The following is a 14,595-nucleotide window of genomic DNA, read 5'->3' as shown; positions in this document are numbered from 1 at the left end:
ACTGCCCGAAATGAAAGAGTCAACATTTCTTTATTTTGTCTGTGCAATTTTTCAAAAGAACATTCTAGTGAGCAGGGAAACACATTTTTGCTGTTCAATTAGGTACGACAGCTATAACCATCCATCACATACGCCCCATTTACACTCAGCTGACAAAATGTTTACATGGGCACATCACACAACAGGCCACATTTGTACATTTTATTTATTACAGAAAAGATTCATCTCTTTTGACAACATCGGCTGGCGTTAGGATAAAATGAAATGTCACTCGAATATCAAGGAATCACGGAGAAGGAGTGGGTACGCGTCATAATCTAGCAGGGTCGCGCAGAGGAGAAATCTTTAAATTGGATAGCTATGCAGTACCCATGTTAGCTGGGGTAGTGGAATGCAAAAGCCAAACAAAATAATTGGCTTCAGCACAAATCCCAAGTGCGTGCACTGGCATCATAGTAATGGGGGTTTCCATTTCTCAGTTATAAGGGGCAATATAGTATTGATTTGGTATTTTCTATTTATTTCAGCTGGTATTCAGACAGGACTGAGTACGATTGAGATAGAACTTGATACCCTGCCCTTGGGAAACCAGTTAAAGACAAAGATGTTGCTCTCCCACCAGTGCCTCTGGCCAAGAAGTCTATAAAATATCTTAAGACTAAGATCCACATGGATGGCACAATATCAATGTGTGCATTCTTGTTCACAGCCAGTATTCCCACACCCCTGCGAGAGAGTGGTCAGAATAAGAATAAATTTGAGTTGAGTGTATTTTGAATGAGAAACAATGGTTAGTCATGAATTCATTACTAGTAAAGTGGTTTTATTTTTTAGCATAGTGAAAGGAAGAGTGACTAACTTCCGAAATCAGGAAGACAGCAAGTGGCAACACTTACGGTTGCAGGTGGTTGGCACAAGCTTATTCAGCAATACCACCCAGGTATCCGATTGTTCAGTATATCTTAAAAACCTGGGGTAAGTGTGCAATATGTCCGGTCTAGTTATAAGACCATTAGAATGTACTAAATGTGTCTCTTTATCCCTATAGGGATCCTCAAAGACTAGGAAGATAGAAAGTTAGATTCTACTGCAAGCCATTTTATGATACACACACTGTGCCCCTGATGAGTCTGGCAGATTCAAGCCATGTAGGACAGAAATGTGTACAAGTTGGGCTAGTGAAACATAGCGTGATAAATGTGTATAACTGAATTCACGCGCTTGTGAACCAGGTCGCTACGACATTGATATTAAGTTTTGATGTGTTTTGTATTATATATATATATATATATATATATCTCTTTTGACGTGAGGTTTTATGTATGAATTTTATTATTTATATTGTGATTGTGTGTAGAGAGGAAAATTATTAATTATTTAATACAATTGAGATGTTTAGTCTCACGCCATTATTGACCTTCCTTTGGTTTATGTAAATATCTATTTTTCCACTTAGTAGAAAGGTAGTGTCAGCCCACAGTGGGACTAGCCCCTTGTGTCAGTATCGGCACTAGCTTCTCTACTACTTTTACTGGGCAAGGTATCTGTAGTTGCAACACTCTCCCTCCTCTTCCCCATCGGAGAACAGTTGTTCATCCGTTACTCCTGTTACTGTCAGTGTTGGGTCGATGCATAGCAACGTACGCCACTCCATGTTGTCGTTGTCCCTCCCGCATAGTATCACCATGTCTTTGCGGATCACTACCTCCTCAAGCTGAAGTACTACAAGCGTGGTGCCTCTTCTGTCTTCCTACTGGCACTGTGGCTGAACAAGAATTCTGACGCCAGTCAGAACACCTTCCCTCGTATTCCCAGGACCCAGCCCACTAGAGTCTCGACCCCATACAAGAACATGCTAGGATCCATGGGGTGGCCTCACAGTGTGCTCTGATCGTGTGCTGCTGAAAGGAGAGTGGCCACTCGTGCGTAGTAAATGCCTGCCGTTGAGCACACCATCCCCTTTTCTGTGAATGATATTGTGACGTTCAATTTGCTGAGCAAGTCTCTCCCCAGGATATTGATGGGGGTATCTTTGGAATATAGTAGTGGTGCTACGATGTGCTCCGTCCCTTTTATTGGTGGTAAATCTTTCTTTACTGGAACCGTCGCTACCGCCCAGAGAAGCCCTGAGTATCCATCACTTTGGTTGATAGCAGGAATCCCCCTTCCCTTCCACAAGATTTGGTTGCTCCTGTATCTATAAGGAATTAAAACTCTTTTGGTCCTATTTTCACTGCTACCTCGGGTTCCACTTTCGGGTCATCAGTTACTGCTAGGACTGGACACGCTCGAGCTTTCAGTGGGCCTCCCAATTATTGAGAGTTATTCTGTGGAAAAGGGTTCCCTCCGACCACATAGACCCTGGTGTAGTGGGTTACAACGCTCTGTCCTAGCACCATTGAACCTTCTGTGGCTAGCGCTGGTGTATATGCCACATCTGAAGGTGCCATTGCACCATCCGTTGGTCCCCTTGGACATGTTGATGTCCCTGTGGCTGGGGCACCTGTCCCTGCTGCAGCTGGGCTGGAAGGGGTTGCATCTGCTGCTGTTGTGGCTGTTCTGTGACAAACCCTTGCTGCTGCACCATTTGAATCGCCTGTGCCCGAGCTTGTTGTCCAAAGGGATAGGTGCGTGCAAAATGCCCCATGTTCCTGCGTATAAAGCATGGGCCGAAAACCCTATATCCTGCATCCCTGTATCATCATCCTCTTCCTTCTTGTGAGTATCCTCTCCCCATTGGAAAGTACCCTCCCTGCATGTAATTCCCCTGCTGTGGTGTTCCACACTTTGGCATAAACTGCGGCTGCACATAAACCACCCCCAAACCCCCTGCTGCGGTGTGTTCCCTATGGGAAACCCTCCCTGATGGGCGGGTGACACAGCAGCAGTGTCGGGTACAAACATTACCCCTTCCATTGTATACCGTGCCAGTTTCTTCTGTACTCATTTATTTTCTGACTTTGCAGCATTTTTTGCCTGCCTCTTGCTCTCCTGCTTCCTTTTACAGTAATGTGCTATTGTTGCCTGTATTTCTGGCCATAACTTTTATTCCCACAATCTTGTCCAACGGGGCCATCAACCCCTTGTACCCTGCCTGCTCCCATATTGGGTCCCCTTGCTCTCATATTATAGCTGTGAAAACACTTTTCATATCCCCTATTACTAATGTCACACCAGCTGTCTCTTTTTCGAGCACCTGTATCCATTTGCTGGCCCCTGCCACAAGGGAGGACAGGCTGCATATTACATTGTCCTGGTCCATTGTCTGCCATAGTAAGTAATGTGTGTCCCCTTTTCCCTTTTCTAACAGCGGCATCTGCTTTGATCCTGGGACCTGTCCTCCCCTCCCCCATTTGTGGTCTGATCTAGTCCGACTTATTTTCCCTTTCCTTCCCCCTCCTACTATGGAGGGAGGCTGACCAATCCCTCCCAGATTCACCACGGTCATGTTGCCTTCTTTCTTTTCTCCCCTCCCTCGCATCTTTGTCGGGGGTCCACTCGTCCCCTACTCCATCACCACTTTCCTCCTACTACATCCTCATCTGAGACCGCACTAGTCTCACCCCCCTCCCGTCTCTTCCTCTCCCCCTTCCCGTTTGTCGTCCTATCTGAATTTTATCCTTCCCGACAACCATTCCCCCTTCTCCCCTTTCCTTTTCCTCTGCATCTCCTCTTCTGTTGCCCTTTCTGCTTCGTTGAATAACACATTTAGCTGCTGGTGAGCACTTTCCTCAATGTCGGCTAAGTATTTCCTCCCCCGCTTCCCCTTTTGTGTACCTCATCCCCCGGGTGTCTCTATCCTTTTTCTCTGTCATCTTTTTTTCCCCCTCTGGGATTTCCCGCTGTGGGTTTGTATACCCCGCCGCGGGCTGTAATGTCGGATTCCCTCTCCCTACATTTGTTCCCCTTTTTTTCCGCGCACAGTTTCCAGAGCCCCAGTATATTCTGCCTACTCTTTAACTTGGAGCCCTTGTATTTTGTTAACAAATATGAGGACATACATATTGTTCTACTATCAAATGTTCCTTCTCTGGTCCATGCATGGAAACACTGACCTGCAGTCTCCTGGACGCACTGAAAATTATACTTTTTAATTGTATCGTGATACTGGGGCAATTCTTTACACATGTGGTTGAGAGGGCAAGCCTGATAGGCTATTAATTCCTGTCTTTTTTCTGCCTGTCCTCTATGTCACACTCTTCCTTGTATACACTTCTCCCGGCAACACTCACACTTAACCGTAGCCACTCGTCTCCCCCTTTTGCTCTGGCCTTCTCCACAGGCCCACCCACGCACTCACATCTGATATACTGGCTTTCTCCACAGGCGCAAACACTCACTCCGGGGTTAATAAGCAACGGCCCTCTCCACGGGCTCACCTTCCCATGTGTTAGTAAAGGTAGGCGCGGAGTCCCCTCCACCCCTCTCGTCCACTGCAGAAGGGTCAAGCATGCTATTATAAACCAAGTACCTTTCGGCGAAGACCGTTCCACCTAGGTCAACGCCATTAAAACAAGACGAACAACACTTACTACCATACATACATCCTCTCCATTTCTTCAAAACACTGCTTTAACAAAACAATAGAATTACACCTGTCTTCCCCAAATGACGCAATTATACAATCGTCGAGGTTATGCGCAACTCCAGTCTAATGGGGTCCGCCTCTTACTATGCACCACTCCTGCTTTAATGCAGGTGTGACCAGACCTATGCCCACTCTTTATGGGGTGGCACGTACTCAAATCTATGACTACTATGGCCAATCATCCTCCCACCTTGAGGATACGTCTTGAACACCATAAAATACCATCCCTCCCCCTTCGTGAGCATGCAACCACAATGCAGCGTTTTCTTGCACGGTTACACTCAGGGTCCTAAAGATCCTCGAGTTCCCTCAGCACTGAGTATTTTGTATGGGCTCACTCTGCCCCCTGGATCAAGCAGACCTTCGTTAACTCGACATCTGCAGGGCCTCCTCGGTGATGCGCGTGGATCAGGTCCGCGGTCGCTGGACCCGCGCCACCAAGGAGGGTGGCTGGAATACCCTCAGTTGACCGAAAAAAACTTAGGATATCACTGGGACCTCCAAAAACGTAATAGGGGTCCTTCGGGGCTTGCAAACATTTGCGCTTCAAACTTTGCATCTTCTCGGTTCCCAAGATGCATACTGGTTAAGCTACATCATATCCCTATAGCCAGACATACATTAGTTACACATGACTGGACCAAACAGACTCATCCCCTTTAAGCCCATCTCCTCCCCATGTGACACCACATTGCTTCCTGCTCCTACCCGCAAACACTTTGCAATTAGTAATAACATAATTATGCTGACCTCCCGGTCTTTATTAATCTGCCATTTGTCGGCACCAGAAAGGAACACAAGACACCCTGAACTAGTGTGAAGCGAGACGTTCACATGGCACCTGCGAGATAGTAACCTTCGCAAACACTGTTGCAGACACTTCGAGGGCTTGTTACTTTCCAGGGACACCAGAACTTACCGTCAGATTGGCTCTTCTTGGAGCGCCCCACCATTCCGTAACCTCGTTCCCATACCCACTGGTCAAGGTTTGATTTCAAACACTGATTTCCCGAGCTCCCAGGAGTAGCCGTGGGACTGGTTCTTCAGCCTTAATTACACTACTGGGTGCTGTTCCCAGCGACTGACGTCTGCTGGGGACGAGCAGCCTGAATTCAGTGTTCCCCCCCTCCCTCTGCTGCGGTTCATGCGCCATGTGTTAAGTGCAGCCCGCCAGCGGTGCCCCTATGAAGAGCGCTTACCTGTGGTTTCGCCTTTCTCGCATTTGTGCAGTCACTTCTCTTGTGTCCATGGTATATTATATCAAAAGTGTCCCCTCCTTGTTCCTCTGCAGGCCTAACCCTTGGGGCTGGCTTCAGCTCCCTGTGGCCCCCTGATTTCCCCCTAGAGTGTCCTAGTCCAGCCCTCTTATTCTCACAATTGGTAGGTGTGCCCCACTCTGTCTGGCACTGAATCAGCACCTTCTTTACAAAAGACTGAATCATGATTGAAACAAAAGTCTTAAATAACCCCCAGGGAACAAATTATAAAGCTGTTTTGTCCGCCTCAATAAAATTACTAACTCAGCAAAAATTGTTAACTTAAGACTTCTTTTTATATTTCTTAAGTTTCTAGCTTTTGTTAGAGTTTTTAGTCTGTCAGGAGATCACAAGCACACATACCCCAACACTAGCTATCAGTCCAGAAAAGGATCTATTGCAAACAGGGACGTCAATTCACCAAAATGCCAGGAGTAGCGTAAGTGACCTCAGACAGTTGATGACATCACCAGAAGTGGGATCACATGACCTTTGACCCTTTCGCCACTAGTTGCCCTTTTGCTCTAGTGACATCATCGTAAGTGGCTCACAGGTGTAAGAATAAACCATGCACGAACTTCCAATTCATGAAGAACCAAATAGGTAGTAAAGCAGTCAACGCTATTTTATATACCAACCACATTTTAACAAGGGTGAAGCCTTCATGTGCCATGGATAGGGTCATGATATGACTGGGGCAGACCCAACAGAATCAACACAGGCCGGGGGCACTGCTGTACATATGCCACTAATGCCTTGTATGGTCTGTTATTTCCATCCTATACCAGTTATAGTTGCACTTCTCAAGTATAGTATATATACACAAGTAAACCCCCACATTCCCAGTTGCTGCCATAATACAGTATGCCAAATTCAGTGTCTTTATTTGAATACTGCCATCTAATGCTTGATATAGCATTACAACCCGGGCTTAGTCAGAATGCAAGTTACAATTGTACATGTCCACTTGCTTCCATCATATGGCAAGCACAGCCTCCTATGCCCAGTAATGCCATCCAAAAGTCACTTGATGCATCCTACACCAGGTACAGTTACCATATGTAATGGGCAGTCATCACAAGTCTAACTGCTACCAACAGATGTGCAGTGCAGTGCAGTCTCAAGCACCCCAGTAATGGGGATATATGGTCAGTGAATGTATTTATGCATTATATAAGGCAACATATGTCTTGCTTTACATGAACCAAAGTTCAAGGAATATTATACAAAATTCCTCTGCCAGGTATATTTCAGTTGATTCACCAGCTGGAACAGTTATGTTCATGATGACCTTGGTGCACACCAATGCCACTGATTTTAAGGCTTCAGAAGAAGTCGCTACACGGTGTAATATGCGACTACTTACGGTTGGCTTTCATACATTCTAACTCTTAGATGAAGCAATGGTCCACAGAAACATTGGCCATGTATGCCTGCAGGAATTAGGATACCGCAGACTAAATAAGGGGGTCCCATAGCACAGGAATTGCTGAATATATATGGGAACAAGGGTGTGGCATCTGCTGGGTATGGGTCAGATGTCCACAAAGCTAGTTGCCACAGTTGCAAAAAGGGCCAAGAACATCTTTGAAAGATATTAATGGGGGGTTATTGGAAAACGCCCCTAACAGCCAATCAATCTGAACTAGTTTGCAGGAATCTCAAATATCTTTCCTATTTGGCCATATATTGGGTCGACTGATTGACGTCTGGTGAAAGTCTTAGGCCTTCAAACAGCTTGGCAGATCTTCTCTGTTATGTGCAGCCCATCGGTATCCAGTCTATCCATCGAAAATACTTTAATCAAATTAAAATCCAACGAAATGTATTCATTGAAAGCCCTTTCCATCGAAATGCACTTTCATTTAATACATTTCGATGGATTTTTAGGGTTAGTGTTAGAGTTAGGGTTGGGGGGGGCGTTGGGGGGATTGGGCGGGGACCTCCCCCCCAATAAAGTTAGAGGAAGCTGGCCAGTGCAGAAATACTTTAAAGATTTCAGCACTGGACAGCTCCCTCTAACGTTATAACGTTAGGCATGTTTCATCAAATTTGCATGCAAAAAATGTAAAGTGCTTATATAACGAAACCCTATTCGATGGAAGGGCTTCGTTAAATTAACACTTTGCACTTAATGTATGGGAATTTGATGAATCATTTTTGATGGAAAGGATTCGATGCATCTAATTCTCGATGCAAAGACTATAAAACCCAGCCCATCTTGGATAGTATAGGGCTTGCTGATATGTGGACCTATCCAAAGGATTTGAAGAGAACAGCCTGTTCCGAGATCAAGGAGTGCTAGTAAGAAAGGGTCTGGTAAATTGATGTATTTAAAGCTAGTACACACTTTAGCACTATGTCCTATTTCGAATACAAACTTCAAGACAGCCTAGCATGGCATTGTCAGGAACCAAACATCTAAGCACACAGATATTAGTTTAATGTTCAGATTGGACCAATTGCTTATAAGCACTTGACTAGGTCTAGGAAGAAGCGATATAGGAGAGTGAAAGAGCCCTTTATTTCATTTTTTGTGATCTATATATTGGATTGAAAGCTAAATTACTGCTTCCACTTGTCAGAGGCTCAGCCATAAGAATGGTGGCAACGGTCTTGGTTCTGCCATGGGGCCTTGATAGCATAATTTCAATTAAATTAATATAAAAAATATCAATTCAGTTTAAAATCACTTTCAGAAAGATAAAACAGTTAAGCATAACGAGATTTCATGTGCGTTCTAAATCGATGCCAGAAGGTTTCAGTAAGTAACATACCCTCACAATACACAAATCTCTTAAACAGTTGAGTCCACTGGCTAGATAATTAGGTACAGGAAATATATAAGTGCTGTAAAGTCTCCACCTCCAGAGAGCAATAACGACAAATTATCTCTGCTCGTGGGACATTATCCCTTGAACCCACAAACTCTCCAGTAAAATACAGATTACATTTCAGTCTTAAAATATTGCTTCTAAATGACTGATGGATGCTTTAATGGCTGTGTTAAAAGCCTTGATTTCAGGTCTACAATGACAAAATAATTGATAATCCATTATTGCTGCTCTATTAGCAATCAAACATGCTCTAACATTTTCTTATTTACGCTGAGGGGTTCAGTCATCAATTGCTTTCTTGTAAAGCTAATATTAGTTTGACCTCACTCTTAACTTTCCAGAACTGTATGACTTTGCAAGCACCGTCTAACAGTTCTTTCTCCAAGTTCAAAAATAGCTGCCAACTGATGTAGACAGCACCTTACCTCAGGTATTTATTCCTAAAAAAATGTTTGATGTCAAATTGAAATGTTTCATGGATTCCTGTGACATTTGTATGTTTTGTATTGGTCTTGCTCTAATGCATTAAGTACATGGCTGATGATGTTGAGGACTATTAAACAGTGATTTCAGGTTACAAACATCTCTGCTACAGGTGCATTAACCCACCTTACTTTGATTGGAACCATTAAGCAGTATGAAAGCAAGCGTGCTGCCAGTTCATTAAGTTCTTGAGGTACAATTGCATTGGCTTCTATGACCTTCATTTTATACTGCTGCAGGTGGTTAAACCAATGAGACGCACAAACACTTCTGCAGTATGTACATTAAAAAGGTTGTACTACCGTTAATGGCCACTAAAACCAGTAGGTTACATCTCTGACCTTTCAGATGACTATCAGAGGGGTCGGGGGGGGGGGCACAAATGCCCAAAGGCCGCCCACTGCAGATGTAGCGTGTCTACCAGCGATTTTCTGCCAAAAGCCCATTTGGCAGGCAAACTGATGGCACCTCTTTTTCTGTTCTGTGGCAAATAGGTCTACCCTCGCTAGGCCACACCTCTGCCAGGATTGCGGGCAAAACTGCCACTCGTAGTTGTCCACTCCAGTCTGCTGAGCCTGTCGGATTCCAGATTGGACTTCCCCGGCAGGTGGACCGCTGAGAAGTTTATATTGTGCTCCATTGCTCACTCCCAGATCTGGATGGGCAGCATACACAGGGCTGGGCATCTGGTGCCCCCCTGCTTGTTGATGAAGTACATGCAGGTCGAGCTGTCCGTCTGTCTGCAGACCGCACTGGCCCAGATCAGCCGCAGGAAGGCCCGAAGGGCTAGCTGAATTGTAGTTAACTTGAGGAGGTTGATGTGGCTTGCCCTGTCCTCATCAGACCATAGTCCATGTACGTAGTGGTCGCCCAGGTTGGCCCTCCAGTGAGGAGTCGTCGTGATCGTCCATGCTGGCCTGGGTTGGAGAAAAGGCTCCATAATGCCAAATCCTGGCAGAGATCCTCCGGGATGGAGACCACCTGTGAGTCCATGTCCTGGTTCCACGAGGCTGCTAGGAGCAGCTGTATCCTCCCCATCCTGAGCCTTGTATGTGGAATAACCAGCAGGCACGCTGTCATGATACCCAGCAGTTACTGGAACCACCAAGCAATGGGCAATCGCTGCCTTCACCACCCGAATCCTCCATCATCGGGAAAATCCTTTGCCTCCTCGTATCCCAGAGCAGTCCAAGGAAGACCAGTGTCTGAGAGGGCTGCAGCTGCAACTTGCTGTGGCTGACAGAGAACGTACAAGTGGTCCATAAGCCAGAGTGCTATATCCTGCACAGCACCTTCAAATCCCCCCCCCCCCGATCAGTCAGTTATCCAGGTACGGGTAAACAACGAGGACTGCAGAAACTGACTTCATGAACCTGGTGAATGTCTGAGGGGCACAGTTCAACCCAAAAGGGAGAACCCTGTAATGAAAATGGTGGCTCATCACCCTGAACATGATGTACACCGGGTGGGGCTGCCAAATAGGGACGTGAAGATAAGCATCTTTCAGGTAAAGGGAGCACGTCCAGTCTCCCCCACACAGAGACTCAGCAATCGGAGCTGGCATAACCATCTTCAACTTTTGCAGGGGGGGGGGTAAAGATTTTAGAAGGACAGATCGATCACCACTTGCAGGCCTGCCTGGTGGTTCTTCTGTATTAAGAAAATCGCAAATAAAATCCTGAACCTCACTAAGAGGACGGAAATTCCTCCACTGCGCCATTCTGCATGAGCGCTTAGATTTCCACACCTTCTGCAGCTGGGGAATACCCAAATACTCTGCTAGGCCTGCCATCCTGTCATGATATGCTCGGACTGAGGTTGCGGTATCTGAGTGTTCCTCCTCGTTTGTGTCCGCAACCTCCTGGTCCCTTGGAGGCAGCAAGGTCTGTGATTCCCTGATCTACATTGTCGCCAGGCGGAGTTGCTAGCTGTATCCCTGAGACCTGTGGCGTGAGAGGCAGTGGAGACTGCACCAGAGTGGTGGGCCACTGGCAAAGCCGTGGGCAGCACTGGGGCCTGAGGGGGTGGCAGTAATACCAGGGGTGGAGGTAATACCGGTAGCCGGGGGCTGCACCGGATCCAGCACAGGCTGCGGTAGTACTGGAGTAGTAGGCCCCTCATTTGTGGAGACTTCCTTAGCGTCATACATTTGGCAAAGAAGCGCTCCTCGCATGCAGTAGTGGAGCATTCATGCGCTGCCTGTGCCACAGGTGTCGGTGTGACAGGAGGCTGAGCTCTGCCCGTGCCATGCCTTAATTGTGTAACTAGCATCATTATAACACACCGTATGGTGTACACCACGGCATCCGAGAGGTGTGCATGGGTGACCATTCCACCCGCGGAGCAAAGTCTTGCCTGGATGCTGGATGCGTGACTGCTTGCAAGCCTGTCTGACTGGGAATGGTGTGCCTCCATGCGAGGCACCATTTTTTCAGTCAGTGCCACCATTTGGTCTCATACTGGCAAGTGCAGGAACTGTGTGTCCACCAAAGTACTCCAACGCGCCTCCACCGGTTCGCCTTCAAGCGTAGGTTCCGGCCCCTTCTGCACCTCAGGCATGGACCTGGGAGGCTTACCACCCTCGGGCAGAGACCCCGGTAGTGCTTCTGCATGTAGGCACCCCCTGGGGCTGAGGCCCGGTATCAGGGCAATGCCCCTCAGGATACTTCCTGGTACAAGAGCCCTTGGGCCCCTCAGTCCTTGGCCTTGGTGATCCTTGGATCCCTCGCTTGGTAGACCGGCAGCTCTTGGAGCCTTGGTGCCTTGACTGGTAATAGGATCTGAGCGATCCCTCCCACTCTGAGTCTTCCCTAGGAAGGAAAGGCCCTTGCAGGGTGCTTTCGAAAAGAGTATACTTACCTTGTGCACGTATTCCATGAGGTGTTCGGGAGGAGAACTGAAGAAGAGCTCCCTCCACCTCACAAGTCAGTTCTTGAGTGACCAAGATCAAAGCGCGTCGCACGCCGAACAGCCTTCCCAACCGTTGTCTTTGCCGATGCACTACAGACACAGCGCGTGCAGGTCTGAAGCCAGAAAAGAGCCGTACAAGCAGGGGCACCTAATGAAGCCCGCCCGGGCCGACATGCATCGGGGCAGGTGATGCACCAGAGGCCGGTGTAGAAAAGTAAAGGAATCCAAACATGCAACAGTAAAAAAAAAAAAAAGGATTAATGGAATTCTGGATTCCAGGGGAAGGTCAAGCACGTGTAATTACGAGGGGGAAAAGGCCTCGATCACTAGCGCAGGCGAAGCAGGCCTGCTCCCGTCACTGCCAAAAAAGAGGACTGAGGTGTGGCGCTGGAGGGCAGAGTCAGTGGGAGTGCATGCTCCTGGTACCACGTCTCCGCGTGCAGCTAAATTTAAAGGGGAAAGTCTTTTAAAGGTTCTAATCCGTCTCTAGCGAGGGACGCCCATGCAGTATGGAGGAAAGGGGATGGGATGTAAGAAGGTCGATGGAGTTGGTCAGAGGAGAGTAGGGGGGGGAATAGGAGAGCAGTGCTTGAAGAGTGAAGGGAGCAATCATATCCCACCCCTTTAGAACGAACCATTGGTAGTGTATGGTCAAGCTAGAAAGTCCTAGGGAGAGTTTCGATAGCCAGGAACCATCATTAGTCGAAGCCAGCTATAAGATAGAGGTGGTTACCGTTGGGTAGCACTAACCCAGGACTACAGAAGCCTGGGTTAAAAATGAGATCCCACGCGAGATCAAAGAGCAATGGTGCTAGCTCCACTCCCCATGCCCCTTTTACAGCCAGGGTTCTACATTGAAGACCCTCTCGGTCATTGCACTGAAACGTGAGAAATTCCTTACTGTGAACGGTTGAGAGAATCCAAAAAGATTAAAACCCTTGAAACTCTCCCGAAGTCCCTGCGAATTATGAAGGCCGTCTGTGATGCATCAAGTAACTAGTGCTACTCATGGACGTCATTAAGGGGTCGCCAGAGGTCGCAATTGCGACCCCTGAGGTCTCCACCTTGCTACCCCTAAAAAAGAAATCTAAAAAAAACCTTTTATTTTTTTATTTTACATTGAGGCTCATGGGTTGTGGCCAGCAGAATGTGGCTCTTTGTTTCTGCAGTGGCTGGTTTTCTGATAGCTATAGCCGGTTAGATAGCTCAGGGGGTTGAGCGCTGGCTGTTGCAATGTGTGTGTGATCTGCAGGTTCGACTCCGAGCAAGGTCAATTCAGCCTTTCATCCTGCTGAGGTTGATAAAGGAGTACCCACAACGGTTGGGTGATATTGTATGTATATTTGTTCTATAAGAAGCGCTGAAGCGTAAGTGCTATATAATAACACATTATCGTATGGCCTTGGTCTGCTTACATTCACTTTGATTTGGTAATATGGGCCTATACACACTGATATTAATGATACATATTGTGATCCATTCTTGTATGAAATGTATATCACTTTACAGTGATATCGTAACCATATTTTTTGTAGTGTACTCAGAAGTCTTAGTTACTTACCTGTAACTGTATTTCTCTAGCATTGGTATCTTTCATAGATTCACATGCTTGAATATTCCCCGTCGTCAGACTGGGAATCCTCTGATTTAAATAATATTAACAAATTTAAAATATATACATTATTTCCATAGAAATATGAGTGTAAATAGCCCATTATGCTCTATGAGCCATCCACTTGTGTAGTCCCTCCACCTCACTTCGGTCTTTTATGGCCCTAACCAATGAGGTGGCAGGGTTTAAGCTCCACCCAGTCAGCCATCTTCAGATTTTGAACCGTAGAGATTAGAGTATGATGGATGCCAAGAGTAGGAGCAGCCTCTAGAGGAGGCGGGTGGGCGCATGTGAATCTATCAAAGATACCAATGCTGGAGAAATACAGTTCCAGGTAAGTAACTAAGACTTCTCCAGCATTGCATCTTTCATAGATTCAGATGATTGAATAGAATACCAAGCAGTTAAAAACTTGCCCATATAATATATACATGGATATGCAGACAACTTCTGCAAGCCTTTGCCATACAGCGACACCAAGGTTACATACCCAGGGAAAGGTGGGAGGAAGGCTGATCCTACCTTATGTAAAGAGATGGCAGACCACAGCCTAGCCAACTGCAGATTCTTTGTTGGCATCTTCTGTCAGGCAGTAATGTTTGGCGAACGTGCGCAGTGCGCTCCAGGTAGCGGCTCTGCAAAAGTACTTCAAAGCAACCCCTGCGTGAAAAGCCACTGAAGCTGCCCCTCCTCTGGTGTAGTGCCCCGGAGGAGGTCTGATGAGGGGGTTGCCTTTGGATTGATGACAGTGGGTGATACATTGAGAAACCCAACGTGCCAAACTTTGTTTTGAAATATGCTGAACTTTAGTGCATCCAGAGAAATTAATGAACAATCTGTTGGAGGAGTGGAACTCCTTAGTTCTTTGTAGATAAAATATTAGGACCCTCGTCACATACAGAGAATGCA

The 14,595-nt window shown here is 46.6% G+C and overlaps 1 protein-coding gene across 5 annotated transcripts in view; it reads right to left on the bottom strand.

Moving 5' to 3' along the window:
• The window catches only part of PRIM2 (DNA primase subunit 2), a 1,404,979-nt gene that overhangs the window by 783,500 nt on the left and 606,884 nt on the right, over nt 1–14,595 (bottom strand). The window lies entirely within an intron of this gene.

Source organism: Ambystoma mexicanum, chromosome 4p (assembly GCF_040938575.1).
Source record: "Ambystoma mexicanum isolate Mex_15411 chromosome 4p, UKY_AmexF1_1, whole genome shotgun sequence".
Classification (NCBI taxonomy): Eukaryota; Metazoa; Chordata; class Amphibia; order Caudata; family Ambystomatidae; genus Ambystoma; species Ambystoma mexicanum.
This window is presented reverse-complemented; position numbering and strand designations above follow the sequence as displayed.